The sequence below is a fragment of the Aegilops tauschii genome, chromosome 7 (assembly GCF_002575655.3).
Source record: "Aegilops tauschii subsp. strangulata cultivar AL8/78 chromosome 7, Aet v6.0, whole genome shotgun sequence".
NCBI lineage: Eukaryota > Viridiplantae > Streptophyta > Magnoliopsida > Poales > Poaceae > Aegilops > Aegilops tauschii.
In genome coordinates, this window is record NC_053041.3 from 91,020,525 (window position 1) to 91,036,980 (window position 16,456).

The window sequence follows — 16,456 nt, forward strand, 5'->3', positions numbered from 1 at the left end:
CACTCACTTCTTTGGAAATACAAGTTTCTCATAAGCTTTGTAAAAACCCAAAATCTTTGATCATCTCATCAAAGCGTACATTCCAACTCCGAGATGCTTACTCCAGTCCTTAGAAGGATTGCTGGAGCTTTGCATACTTGTTAGCATCTTTCAGGATTGACAAAACCTTCTGGTTGTATCACATACAACCTTTCCTCAAGAAAATCGTCGAGGAAACAATGTTTTGACATCCCATCTGCAAGATTTCATAAATAATGCAGTAACTGCTAATATAATTCCAACAGACTCTTAGCATCTCTACGAGTGAGAAAGTCTCATCGTAGTCAACTCCTTGAACTTATCGGAAAACATCTTAACGACAAGTCGAGCTTTCTTAATGGTGACACTTACCATCATTGCCCGTCTTCCTTTTAAAATCCATCTGCACCCAACAGCCTTAGGACCATCAAGTAGTTCTTCCAAAGTCTATACTTTGTTTTTATACATGGATCCTCTCTCGGATTTTATGGCCTCGAGCCATTCGTCGGAATCCGGGCCCACCATCGCTTCTCCATAGCTCGTAGGTTCATTGTTGTCCAGCAACATGACTTCCAAGACAGGATTATGTACCACTCTGAAGTAGTACGCATCCTTGTCGACCTACGAGGTTTGGTAGTGACTTGGTCCGAAGTTTCATGATCACTATCATAAGCTTCCACTTCAATTAGTGTAGGTGCCACCGGAACAACTTCATGTGCCCTGCTACAGACTAGTTGAAGTCATGGTTCAATAACCTCATCAAGTCTCCACCATCCTCCCACTCAATTCTTTCGAGAGAAACTTTTCCTCGAGAAAGGACCCGTTACTAGAAACAATCACTTATGCTTCCAGATCTGAAATAGGAGGTATACCCAACTGTTTTGGGTATTCTATGAAGATGCATTTATCCGCTTTGGGTTCGAGCTTATCAGCCTGAAACTTTTTCACATAAGCGTCGCAGCCCCAAACTTTTAAGAAATGACAGCTTAGGTTTCTCTAAACCATAGTTCATACGGTGTCGTCTCAACGGAATTGCGTGGTGCCCTATTTAAAGTGAATGCGGTTGTCTCTAATGCCTAGCCCATAAACGATAGCGGTAATTCGATAAGAGACATCATGGTATGCACCATATCCAATTGGGTGCAGTTATGATGTTCGGATACACCATCACACTATGGTGTTCCAGGCAGTATTAGTTGTGAAACAATTTCCACAATGTCTTAATTGTGTGCCAAACTCGTAACTCAGATATTCATCTCTATGATCATATCACAGACATTTTATCCTCTTGTCACGACGATCTTCAACTTCACTCTGAAATTACTTGAACCTTTCAATAATCTAGACTTGTGTTTCATCAAGTAAATATACTCAGCATCTACTCAAATCATCTGTGAAGTAAGAACATAACGATATCCACTGCATGCCTCAACACTTATTGGACTGCGCACATCAAAATGTATTACTTCCAACAAGTTGCTTTCTTGTGCCATCTTACTGAAAACGAGGCCTTTCAGTCATCTTGCCCATGTGTTATGATTTGCATGTCTCAAGTGATTCAAAATCAAGTGAGTCCAAACGATCCATCTGTATGGAGTTTCTTCATGCATATCTACCAATAGACATGGTTTGCATGTCTCAATCTTTTCAAAAATGAGTGAGTCCAAAGATCCATCAACATGGAGCTTCTTCATGCATTTTATACCAATATGACTCAAATGGCAGTGCCACAAGTATGTGGTACTATCATTACTATTTTATATCTTTTGGCATGAACATGTGTATCACTACGATCGAGATTCAATAAACCATTCATTTTAGGTGCAAGACCATTGAAGGTATTATTCAAATAGACAGAGGAACCATTATTCTCCTTAAATGAATAACCGTATTGCGATAAACATAATCCAATCATGTATATGCTCAACGCAAACACCAAATAACAATTATTTAGGTTTAACACCAATCTTGATGGTAGAGGGAGCATGCGATGCTTGATCACATCAACCTTGGAAACACTTCCAACACATATCGTCATCTCACCTTTAGCTAGTCTCCGTTTATTCCACAGCTTTTATTTCGAGTTACTAACACTTAGCAACCGAACCGGTATCTAATACCCTAGTGCTACTAGGAGTACTAGTAAAGTACACATTAATATAATGTATATCCAATATACTTCTGTCGACCTTGCCAGCCTTCTCATCTATGAAGTATCTAGGGTAGTTTTGCTTCAGTGACCGTTCCCCTCATTTCAGAAGCACTTAGTCCCGGGTTTGGGTTCAACCTTGGGTTTCTTCACTAGAGCAGCAACTGATTTGCCATTTCATGAAGTATCCCTTTCTTGCCCTTTCCCTTTTTGAAACTAGTGGTTTTACTAACCATCAACAATTGATGCTCCCACTTGATTTCTACTTTCGCGGTGTCAAACATCGCGAATAGCTCCAGGATCATCATATCTATCCCTGATATGTTATAGTTCATCACGAAGCTCTAGTAGCTTGGTGGCAGTGACTTTGGAGAACCATCACTATCTCATCTGGAAGATTAACTCCCACTCGATTCAAGCGATTGTAGTACTCAGACAATCTGAGCACATGCTCAATGAATGAGCTTTTCTCCCTTAGTTTGCAGGCTTAAGAAACTTGTCAGAGGTCTCATACCTCTTGACGTGGGCACTAGTCTGAAATCCCAATTTCAGTCTTTGGAACATCTCATATGTTCTGCGACATTTCAAAAGCGTCTTTGGTGCCTCAATTCTAAACCGTTAGCATTACGCACTTAACTATCACGTAGTCATCAAAACGTGTATGTCAGATGTTCGCAACACTCACAGACGACGCTCGAGGTTCAGCACACCGAGCGGTGCATTAAGGACATAAGCCTTCTGTGCAGCAATGAGGATAATCCTCAGTTTACGGACCCAGTCCGCATAATTGCTACTGTCAACTCTCAACTAAATTTTCTCTAGGAACATATCTAAAATAGTAGAACCAAAGCGTAAGCTACGACATAATTTGCAAAGACCTTTTGACTATGTTCATGATAATTAAGTTCATCTGATTATTTAATGAACTCCCACTTAGATAGACATCCCTCTAGTCATCTAAGTGATACATGATCCGAATCGACTAGACCGTGTCCGATCATCACGAGAGACGGACTAGTCATCAACGGTGAACATCTCCATGTTGATCGTATCTACTATACGACTCATGTTCGACCTTTCGGTCTCTTGTGTTCCGAGGCCATGTATGTACATGCTAGGCTCGTCAAGTCAACCTAAGTGTTTCGCATGTGTAAATCTGGCTTACACCCGTTGTATGCGAACGTTAGAATCTATCACACACGATCATCACGTGGTGCTTCGAAACAACGAACCTTCGCAACGGTGCACAGTTGGGGGGAACACATATCTTGAAATTTTAGTGAGGGATCATCTTATTTATGCTACCGTCGTTCTAAGCAAATAAGATGTAAACATGACAAACATCACATGCAAATCATAAAGTGACATGATATGGCCAATATCATCTTGCGCCTTTTGATCTCCATCTTCGAGGCGCGGCATAATCACCTTCGTCACCGGCATGACACCATGATCTCCATCATCATGATCTCCATCATCGTGTCTTCATGAAGTTGTCTCGCCAACTATTACTTCTACTACTATGGCTAACGGTTAGCAATAAAGTAAAGTAATTATATGGCGTTTTTCATTGACACGCAGGTCATACAATAAATTAAGACAACTCCTATGGCTCCTGCCGGTTGTCATACTCATCGACATGCAAGTCGTGATTCCTATTACAAGAACATGATCAATCTCATACATCACATATATATAATTCATCAAATCCTTTTGGCCATATCTCATCACATAGCATACCCTGCAAAAACAAGTTAGACGTCCTCTAATTGTTGTTGCATGTTTTACGTGGCTTCTATGGGTTTCTAGCAAGAACGTTTCTTACCTACGCAAAAGCCACAACACTGATATGCCAATTGCTATTTACCCTTCATAAGGACCCTCTTCATCGAATCCGATCCGACTAAAGTGGGAGAGACAGACACCCGCTGGCCACCTTATGCATCAAGTGCATGTCAGTCGGTGGAACCTGTCTCACGTAAGAGTACGTGTAAGGTCGGTCCGGGCCGCTTCATCCAACAATGCCTCCGAATCAAGATAAGACTAGTAGCGGCAAGAAAATTGAACAAATCATCGCCCACAACTACTTTGTGTTCTACTCGTGCACAGAATCTACGCATAGACCTAGCTCATGATGCCAATGTTGGGGAACGTAGCAATAATTCAAAATTTTCCTACGTGTCACCAAGATCAATCTAGGAGATGCTAGCAACGAGAGAGAGGGAGTGCATCTTCATACCCTTGAAGATCGCTAAGCGGAAGCGTTACAAGAACGCGGTTGATGGAGTCGTACTCGCGGCGATTCAAATTGCGGAAGATCCGATCTAGCGCCGAACGGACGGCGCCTCCGCGTTCAACACACGTACAGCCCCGGGACGTCTCCTCCTTCTTGATCCAGCAAGGGGAGAGGAGAAGTTGAGGGAGAACTCCAGCAGCACGACGGCGTGGTGGCGATGGAGCTCGTGGTTCTCTGGCAGGGCTTCGCCAAGCACTACGGAGGAGGAGGAGATGTATGAGGAGGAAGGGGGCTGCGCCAAAGGAAGGGTATGGCTGCCCTCCCACCCCCTCACTATATATAGGGGGAAGGGGAGAGGGGGCCGGCCCCTCTAGATGGATCTAGAGGAGGAGGCGGCGGCCAGGGGAAACCCTAGATGGGTTTGGGTGCCCCCACCCCCTAGGAAACTTGTCCCCCAAGCCGGGAGGGGCGGCTGCCCTAGGGGTGGCGCCCCCACCTCTCCTGGTTACGTGAGAGGGGTTGGGAGGGGCACACAGCCCCTTAGTGGGCTGGTTTGCCCCTTCCCCTTGGCCCATAAGGCCCCCAACGCTTGGCGGGGCCTCCGAAACCCCTTTCGGACATGCTGGCCATAGCCTGGTACCCCCGGAACAATTCCGGACTCCAATACCCTTCGTCCAATATACCGATCTTCACCTCCGGACCATTCCAGAGCTCCTCGTCATGTCCGGGATCTCATCCGGGACTCCGAACAACCTTCGGTAACCACATACTATTTCCCATAACAACTCTAGCGTCACCGAACCTTAAGTGTGTAGACCCTACGGGTTCGGGAACCATGCAGACATGACCGAGACACCTCTCCGGCCAATAACCAATAGCGGGATCTGGATACCCATATTGGCTCCCACATGTTCCACAATGATCTCATCCGATGAACCACGATGTCGGGGATTCAATCAATCCCGTATACAATTCCCTTTGTCCATCGGTATGTTACTTGCCCGAGATTTGATCGTCGGTATCCCCATACCTCGTTCAATCTCGTTATCGGCAAGTCTCTTTACTCGTTCCGTAACGCATGATCCCATGGCTAACTCATTAGTCACATTGATCTCATTATGATGATGCATTACCGAGTGGGCTCAGAGATACCTCTCCGTCATACGGAGTGACAAATCCCAGTCTCGATTCGTGCCAACCCAACAGACACTTTCGCAGATACCTGTAGTGCGCCTTTATAGCCACCCAGTTACGTTGTGACGTTTGGTACACCCAAAGCATTCCTACAGTATCCGGGAGTTGCACAATCTCATGGTCTAAGGAAACGATACTTGACATTAGAAAAGCTCTTAGCAAACGAACTACACGATCTTGTGCAATGCTTAGGATTGGGTCTTGTCCATCACATCATTCTCCTAATGACGTGATCCCGTTATCAATGACATCCAATGTCCATGTTCAGGAAACCATAACCATCTATTGATCAACGAGCTAGTCAACTAGAGGCTTACTAGGGACATGTTGTGGTCTATGTATTCACACATGTATTACGGTTTCCAATTAATACAATTATAGCATGAACAATAGACAATTATCATGAACAAGGAAATATAATAATAACCATTTTATTATTGCCTCTAGGGCATATTTCCAACATCTCAACCCAGAGAGATCAAAGGATCAGTGTTCTTCGCAACCTCTTCAACCGCTTCAAGAGAAACGACAATGAGAATGTCCAGCTCACGTTTGATCGCCTCACTGACATCAAAAATGAGCTTCGTGCTCTCGGCGCCACTGAGATCACCAAGCATGAAATCGTCAAGACTCTGCTGAGATCACTTGACAGCTCGTTCGACACCCTTGCCCTGATGATACAAGAACGCCCTGACTTCAAGACACTCGATCCGTCTGATATTCTTGAGAGGCTCAACACACATGAGTTCCATCTATCTGAGAAAAGAGATATCTATGGTCCCAACTATGGACGAACTCGCGCTTTGAAGGCAAAAGCTGTTTCCTCATCTGAAGAAGAATCTGACTGCAGTTCTGGTGATCCTGAAGACATTGGAAAGGAGCTTGCTATGCTTGTGAAGAAGTTCCAGAAGTTCACTAAGAAGAAGGGCTTTAGAAAGTCTTCACGATCCAGCTCAAGAAATGATGAAGCTTCCACTCATGATTACAAGAAGAAACCTGGACACTACATCTCTGAGTGTCCACAGTGGGAAAATGAGAACAACAAGAAGAAGAAGAGCAAGGAATATGATTCTGATGACAAGAAGAAGAAATCCTCAAAGTATTCTTCCAAGTTCTCATCCATGTCTTCATCACATAAGAAGAGCTCATCTGGCAAGGCTCGTGCTTTTGGTGGCAAGGAGATGGATTCAGAGGAGGAGTCTGCTTCTGAGGAGGCGGAGGTGGAGTCTGAGGAGGAGTCCGACCCTGGCGTTGCAAGTCTGGCTCTAGCTACAGCCTACGTTGCCAAGTCCATCTTCAACACTGAAGACAATGGCCCCATCACCAACGCCGATGCTAATGACAAGGACGACTCTGCTCCCACCTACTACTTCATGGCATGAGGTGCCAAGGTAAAATCACGCGATGCTTACTTTAAAACATCAAGTGAAGATGACTCTGATTGTGAATCCAATCCCAGCTACAAAACACTTGCTAAAATTGCAACTGAACAACAGAAAGCTATGGAACATACTCAAAAATTGTTAGACAAAAGCGATGACCTGTTGGACGCGGAAATGACCCGTTCTCAGTCCTTAATTGAAGACATAAAAAATATTCATGTTAAGTACCAGGAACTTGAAAGTCGTCATGAAACGCTCTCAACCACTCATGAAAAGCTTTCCTATGATTATCTTCAAAGGAAGCAAGAACTTGAGAAATTGAGAGCGGCTCATGAAGATCTTCAAAAAGAGAATGAGTCACTTCGCGCTCAACAGATCAGTCCCACTCAGGAAGGATTTGAACCACCATGTCTAAAATGCCTTGAGCGTGATAACCCTACTTCTGTTGCTGAATGTTCTACTGCTGCTACTGTTGCAATATCTTCAACTGTTGATGTGGTAACTAACTCCTCTGCTGATGATACCACTACTATTGCTGATGAAAATGCTAGGTTGAAGACATTGCTTGAAATAGGGATGTACAAAAGTCTCAAAGGGCATCAGACACTGTGCGATGTCCTCAAAAAGCAGATTCTGAACCGAAACCCTAGGAAAGAGGGTGTTGGGTTCGAGAGGAAAATGAATGTTGATGGCTCCTACTGGAAGCCTGAGCAGTACCCCAAAACCACATGGGTTGCTGCAAAGGGACCTTCAGTGGATCCATCTACCTTATCTGGCTTCACTTGTGCTAACCCTATTATCATTGATGAATCCTTTGATGCAAACTATAAAATGTTTAAGAATCAGAATGGTGAAGTGTTTGCCAGGTATATTCGTACTAACTGCAGGAATGGGCCACCTGTGAAGAAGATCTGGGTTCCCAAAAGTTATCTTGAGAATCTTCCTGTGAATGTCATCATGACACCGCCTGGGAAGAAGACAAATCCCAGACCAAAGGCTTCATATGGTCCAAAGGCTTCATACAGACAGAGGACTCACCTGAGTCACCCTAACGCCAATGTTTTGCAGGGAAATCATACTCAAACTTATGAATATGAGCGTGTTTCTTCAAACCGCTATGTTCATAAGACTAAGAACTATTCTGCTTATTCATATGAGTACTATTCTCCTCCTGCAAGGCTATTTGCTATGGCTTCAAAGCCGAAGTTCTCAGATGCTGCACTTAGACTCATTGCTTCTAAGCCACCCCTGAAGATGTGGGTGGTTAAGAAGAATTAACTTTCTTTTGCAGGGAAAGGTCTCCAGCTGGAAATCAAAGGCGTCTGATGCTAATGCTGGGACCTAAAACATCTTGTAGGGCGCAAGATCAAATGCCCAAATGGTCTTACTATGTATTTTGTTCCTGAATCGCTTGCCAATCATCCTATCAGTCCTAATCTTGATCTGAGCTTCGATAATCCTCTTGTGCGTCAAATGTTTATGCTTCACAATACTCTTGGTGAAGCCTATCCCCCTAACTGTACTGTAGGGTATGACACCTCATGCTTCAGAATGGATTATGGACAGCGGATGCACTAATCATATGACTGGTGATCGAAGTCTTCTCGTGGACTCAACCTTACGTCCATCTGACAAGAGTCACATCACATTTGCTGACACTGGTAAAAGCAAGGTATTGGGTCTAGGTAGAGTTGCAATCTCAAAGGATCAGCACATGGATAAAGTGATGCTTGTTGAATCACTTGGTTTCAACTTAATGTCTGTCTCAATGCTTTGTGACTTGAACATGATTGTGATATTTGGAAAATATCGTTGCCTTGTACTAATGGAATCTGACAAGTCTCTAGTCTTTGAAGGGTACCGGAAAGATGGTCTGTACATGGTAGATTTCTCAGCAGGAACACAGCTTGCCGTATGTCTTCTAGCAAAAGCTTCAGAGTGCTGGCTCTGGCATCGAAGGCTAGGGCATGATGGCATGAGGAACTTGCACACTCTCGCAATGAAGAAGCACGTCATAGGCATCGAGGGTGTCAAGTTCAAGAAATATCATCTGTGCGGTGCCTGCGAAGCTGGAAAGATGACAAGGGCCAAGCATCCCTCAAAGACAATCATGACTACATCTCAACCCTTCGAGCTGCTACACATGGACTTATTTGGCCCTACTCATTACTCCACTCTCACTACTACTGCTTGTCTCTATGGCTTCGTCATTGTTGATGATTATTCAAGATATACGTGGGTGCATATAATTCTCTACAAGAATGAAGTCCAGGATGTCTTCAGACGCTTCGCCAACCGTGCCATGAACAACTATGGCGTCAAGATCAAGCATATCAGAAGTGAATATGGCACAGAGTTCAAGAACACCGGCCTCGACCTTTACCTGGATACATTTGGTATCACTCATGAGTTCTCAGCTCCGTACACACCTCAGCAAAATGGCATCGTGGAGCGCAAGAACAAAACACTCATTGAGATGGCACGGACGATGCTCGATGAATACAAGACTCCAAGAAAGTTCTGGCCTGAAGCCATTGATACTGCATGTCACGTCATTAACCATGTTTATCTTCACAAGCTTCTGAAGAAGACATCCTATGAACTCCTCACTGGTAAGAAGCCAAATGTCAGTTACTTCAGAGTATTTGGTGCCAGGTGCTGGATCAAGGATCCACATCACACTTCAAAATTTGCACCGAAAGCACATGAAGGTTTTATGCTTGGTTACGGAAAGGATTCACACTCCTACAGAGTCTTCAACCTCTTTCACTATCAAGTGGTTGAAAGTGTGGATGTGCGGTTCGATGAGACTAATGGCTCGCAAAGAGAGCACCTGCCAAATGTGCTAGATGAAGTTCCACCTAGTGAATCCATCAAGCTAACGGGTACTGGAGAAATCATACCGTCTGAAGCACAGCCTGAAGAGGAACTTATCATTTCTGCACCTAATCAACCTGAAGACAATGCTCAGCCCGAAGACAATCCTCCTGACGATGACAATGATCAGCAAGAACAAAATCTTCGTCCAGTTCATCCTCGTGTTGCAAATGAAGTACAAATTGAGAAGATAATTGATAGCATCAATGCACCTGGTCCACTCACTCGTTCAAAAGCAACACAACTAGCAAATTTCTGTGGGCACTTTGCATTTGTCTCAATATTTGAACCCAAGAAAGTTGCTGAAGCCTTCATGGAACCTGAATGGATTCAAGCTATGCAAGAAGAGCTTCAACAGTTCAAGCTGAACAATGTCTGGGAACTTGTCAAGCGTCTCGACCCTCGCAAGCACAACATAATTGGCACAAAATGGATATATCGCCACAAGCAAGATGAGCATGGTCAAGTCGTCAGAAACAAGGCTCGTCTCGTTGCTCAAGGATACACACAAGTTGAAGGGATTGACTTCGATGAAACATTTGCTCCCGTGGCTAGGCTTGAAGCCGTTCGCATACTGCTAGCCTACGCAAATCATCACAACATCCTTCTGTATCAAATGGATGTAAAGAGTGCATTTCTCAATGGCAAGATTGAAGAAGAAGTGTATGTTGCACAACTGCCTGGCTTTGAAGATCCAAAACATCCTGATATGGTGTAAAAGCTTAACAAAGCACTGTATGGCCTCAAACAAGCCCCTCGCGCTTGGTATGAAACTCTCAAAGACTTCCTGAAGAGCAAAGGCTTCAAACCTGGTTCCCTGGATCCCACACTCTTCACGAAGACATATGATGGTGAACTTTTTGTGTGCCAAATATATGTGGATGACATAATCTTCGGCTGCACCAACCAGAAATACAGTGATGAGTTTGGACACATGATGCAAGAGCAATATTAGATGTCCATGATGGGTGAGCTGAAGTTCTTCCTTGGTCTTCAAATTCGTCAGCAAAGCAATGGCATCTTCATATCTCAAGAGAAATATCTCAAAGATTGCCTGAAGAAGTTTGGAATGCAAGACTGCAAAGGTTACACGACGCCAATGCCAACCAAGAGTCATCTGGGTCCCGACGCCAATGGTAAAGAGTTCGATCAAAAGGTATACCGCTCCATGATTGGTTCTTTACTTTACTTATGTGCATCTAGGCCAGATATTATTCTTAGTGTTTGCATGTATGCTCGATTCCAAGCGGCACCAAAGGAATCACATCACTTAGCTTTGAAGCGAATTCTTCGATATTTGGCTTACACCCCAACACTAGGGTTATGGTATCCAAAGGGCTCAGAGTTTGATCTAGTTGGATTCTCGGATGCGGATTATGCTGGTGACAAGGTGGATCGCAAGTCTACATCAGGCACATGTCACTTTCTGGGATGATCACTTATCTGTTGGTCTTCAAAGAAGCAGAACTGTGTATCACTCTCCACTACTGAATCTGAATACATTGCTGCTGGATCTTGCTGCGCTCATCTTCTATGGATGAAGCAAACACTCAAGGACTATGGCATCCATCTGAAACAAGTACCACTCTACTGCGACAACGAAAGCGCCATCAAGATTGCCAACAACCCAGTTCAACACTCGAAGACAAAGCACATTGAAATTCGTCATCACTTTCTAAGAGATCATGTCATGAAGGAAGATATTGATATCATACACGTCAACACTGAAGAGCAATTGGCAGATATCTTCACAAAGCCCTTGGATGAGAAAAGGTTTTGCAAGTTGCGGTGTGAGCTAAATATCTTGGAGTCCTCGAATGTCCTGTGATCAGGCACACATCCTAACACTTATGCATGTTGATGACTTAGATGTGCAACACACGAAGTAATGTATATCTTCAATCAATGAAGACTTACACTCTAAGTGTGAATACATTAATGCGGAATTTGACTTCGGAGCGCCACGCTAATTGTGTGCCGTGTCTGGGTCTAATACTTCCTATACGGTGGGTAACGCCGCCACCAAATTCTCCTATTTGAAGTGTTTTTCTCACGGCGTTACATTTGCTAAGTCTTCACATTTGGTTTGTCTTCAATATTAACATGACTTCATGTTTATCTTCACAATGTTGATTTGGTCTTATTCTGATATATACATATATTAGTGTTTTGTCCTCTACAACATTCACTTATAGCTATGTCTTCTCGTTTAAATCTTTTGAACTAAGTGAATGTGATCGGACCCTAACCTCTCTATGCTTCTATCCCAAATCTATCTATCCAAATCATATGCATTCTGTTGAAACCGTCGAATGTCTTCTCTGCGTCCTTGTCAGCAGAAGATATAGAGACAAACATTAAATCTTTTTTATATTCTCAATTCCAGGCATGCGTGGGAACATGGAACAACTCCCAATGTGTTGCATGTTCGCCACGTGTCCCTCAGATGTGAACTGCCAGGGGCACCTGCGTAATTGCGCTGTGTCGTCCCTCTCCTTATAAATGCACATCACATCGCAGTCAAAAATCCTTCTCCCACCTCTCCACCTCGTCAAAACCCTAGCGCCACTGCTAGCTCTCAACAACGCCGGCGACGAAGCGCTTAGCTGCCACGACCTCTCCGACGCCGTCCTCACGCCGGCCGCGGACATCGTCTTCTCCGCCGCCGCCGCCGTAGGTGTCCTCCGTCGCCAAGTTAGGGCACGGAAGATCGAACTGCTCGGCCTCATCTTCTACTCCGTCTAGCAGTTCATCGTGTGGTAAATTAAAACTCTCTTTTTACCGTCTTTTTGATCCGATAGATTCATCCTTTCTACCAAAAGTAGTTTCTGCCTCCACAAATTTGGGTCTATCCTGTTCTGCATCTCATCATATGCCTAGTATGTTCACTTATGCTTCACACGAAGTTAGATTCCTCACTTGTACCTATTCTTGGATTCGTACAAATCTGGAACCAACTCTCAACATATAAGTGAATGTCTTCGTGCTATGAGGTCAATGTCTTCTAAACTAATTTATCTTCAAAATCTTCTGAGAATGCATATGACCTCTTCCCCTTCCCTCGCATCTCTAATGCTATCACAGGTACATGTCCATGGGAGAATCCCTTGGTTCTCATAGTCCGCATTCATTTGCAGAATTCTTACAGCATCATATGAACTCTCCCGAAGCTAGTTCCTGTCTGACCAGCAGACGGAAGCCTTTGACAGTTTTGAAGCCATTCAGTCTGAACTTCATGGCAATTGATAAGTCAGCAAGGAAGGGAGGCAGACAGCGGCGTGGGGGAACTTCAAGAGATTTTCCGCCCGATCTCTATGAGCTATACAAAACAAATCCAGAGGAGGACTACAATCAGCGAAAAACTCGAATCCAATGGATTCGAAGATATTGGGCAGAACAATGGTTCAAGTACAGGTTCGTCACTTAGGAATATGCTGAGAAGAACGCCATCAAGCGACCCTGGGGAGACATCTTGTACAAAAATCTTCCACCCAGGTCCAGAGCTGAAGCCATTGATCAAGGCTTCTACCCTTGCATGGTCCGTGTTCCACAGCCTGCTGATGCCGACCCATCGTCTCTGCTATGGTGTCGTGATGACAATCTGTTCAAGCGCAACTTTCAGTTTGCCAAGAACTCGGCTAAGGAGAACAAGAAGTCATGGGGATTAGACTTCAACCCAGGTCCCTCTGCTCCTCGTGCCGATGGCACACGCGAAGCTGAACCCAATCTTGTTGGGCCCTTCTACAATCTGGAAGGTCTCATCACTCACATTAAGGTTCAAGGGACAGCCGTGGATCACTCTGCAGATGACGCTGATTCTGACGAAGCGCCTGCACCACCGAAGCCTAAGAAGCTGAAGAAACCCAAGGATTCGAAGCCTTCCACTGCACCAAGAGCTTTGCGAGCAAAGCCTCTGGCCACTGCTCCTCCTGCACCAAGCGTGTAATCTGACGATCTCTCACACATCTCCAAATCTGAGAAGAAGAAGAAGAAGAAGAAGCCCATGCAAACTACTGGTCAAGCACTGACCCGTGTTGCTGTTCTAAGAAATGAGAACGATGCCATTGATCTGCCAAGTGACGACGATCTTGCTGATGATGCTCTTGAAATGCTGATAAAGAGCAAGCAAGAGGCGGAAATCTTCAATGATCTTCCCCTCTTCGATGTGGACATCCTGAACAAGTTCAATGACGAGTAGTTTGATAGCCCAAACCTTAGTTTTGATGATCTGCAACTCCCCATTGGTCTCAGCGTCTCCTTCCATGGAGCCATTGCTCCTGAGCTGGCTCTAGCTCAGAAAATTGTTGAACTGAAGCACATGATCGACTATGAAAAGGCTCAGTTCAAGAAGCACATGGCCAAGCTCAGTGTGACTGCTACCTCTTGAGCACTGCGTTGGTTTTCCCTTGAAGAGGAAAGGGTGATGCAGCAAAGTGGCGTAAGTATTTCCCTCAGTTTTTGAGAACCAAGGTATCAATCCAGTAGGAGGCTACGCGTGAGTCCCTCGCACCTACACAAACAAATAAATCCTCGCAACCAACGCGATAAGGGGTTGCCAATCCTGAGGGAGTCCTGGAATAGGGGGTCCTCGGACAGCCGGACTATATCCTTTGGCCGGACTGTTGGACTATGAAGATACAAGATTGAAGACTTCGACCCGTATCCGGATGGGACTCTCCTTGGCGTGGAAGGCAAGCTTGGCAATACGGATATGTAGATCTCCTCCCTTTTAACCGACTCTGTGTAACCCTAGCCCCCTCTGGTGTCTATATAAACCGGAGGGGTTAGTCCGTAGGACAACAACAATCATACCATAGGCTAGCTTCTAGGGTTTAGCCTCTACAATCTCGTGGTAGATCAACTCTTGTAATACTCATATCATCGAGATCAATCAAGCAGGAAGTAGGGTATTACCTCCATCGAGAGGGCCCGAACCTGGGTAAACATCGTGTCCCCCGCCTCCTGTTACCATCCGCCTTAGACGCACAGTTCGGGACCCCCTACCCGAGATCCGCCGGTTTTGACACCGACATTGGTGCTTTCATTGAGAGTTCCACTGTGCCGTCACCATAAGGCTTGATGGCTCCTTCAATCATCGGCAACGATGCGATCCAGGGTGAGGTTTTTCTCCCCGGACAGATCTTCGTATTCGGGGGCTTCGTACTGCAGGCCAACTAGCTTGGCCATCTGGAGCAGATCGAGAGCTACGCCCCTGGCCATCAGGTCAGGTTCGGAAACTTGAACTATACTGCCGACATCCGCGGAGATTTGATCTTCGACGGATTCAAACCCATGTCGGGTGCGTCACACAATCACGACAAGCATGACTTAACTCTGCCGTCGAACAGTGTTCGGGAGATCACACCTGCAACTACTCCGGCCCTCAATTCGGAACAAATTGCGCCATCTGAGGACGGGTGGATTGACCCCGCCATGGAGGCCGCACTCTCAGTGGCGATAGAGCCGAATACTGACTTCACCTCCTACGAGAGCCGTGTTGCCGAACCATTGGATTCGTCCCCGGCCACGGGCTCCGAGCCACCTGCGTTCGTGCCTATCGAATCCGATTGGGCACCGATCATGGAGTTTACCTATGCGGATATCTATCAGCACTCGCCTTTTGGCGACGTGCTAAATTCATTAAGGTCTCTCTCCTTGTCAGGAGAACCTTGGCCAAACTATGTCCGGCTAGAATGGGATGCGGACGACGAAGAAATTCGCTCCCCACCCACCACCCACTTAGTAGCCACTGTCAATGATTTAACCGACATGCTCGACTTCGACTCCAAAGACATCGACGGTTTGGACGACGATGCAGGAGACGAACAGGAACCACCGCCCACAGGGCTCTGGACCGCCACCTCATCATATGATATATGTTGGGAATCGTAGCATAATTTAATATTTTCCTACGCTCACCAAGATGCATCTATGGAGTGTACTAGCAACGAGGGGAAGGGAGTGCATCTACATACCCTTGTAGATCGCGAGCGGAAGCGTTCCAATGAACGTGGATGACGGAGTCGTACTCGCCGTGATCCAAATCACCGATGACCGAGTGCCGAACGGACGGCACCTCCGCGTTCAACACACGTACGATGCAGCAACGTCTCCTCCTTCTTGATCCAGCAAGGGGGAAGGAGAGGTTGATGGAGATCCAACAGCACGACGGCGTGGTGGTGGATGTAGCGGGTCTCTGGCAGGGCTTCGCCGAGCTTCTGTGAGAGAGAGAGAGGTGTTGCAGGGGAGGAGGGAGGCGCCCAAGGCTGTTAGTTGCTGCCCTCCCTCCCCCCTTTATATAGGCCCCCTGGGGGGCGCCGGCCCTGGAGATGGGATCTAAAGGGGGGGGGGCGGCGGCCAAAGGGGGGAAGGGGGTGCCTTGCCCCCCAAGGCAAGGGGAAAGCCCCCCCACCCTAGGGTTCCCAACCCTAGGCGCATGGGGGAGGCCCAAGGGGGGCACCCCAGCCCACTAAGGGCTGGTTCCCTTCCACTTTCAGCCCACGGGTCCCTCCGGGATAGGTGGCCCCACCCGGTGGACCCCCGGGACCCTTCCGGTGGTCCCGGTACAATACCGGTAACCCCCGAAACTTTCCCGGTGGC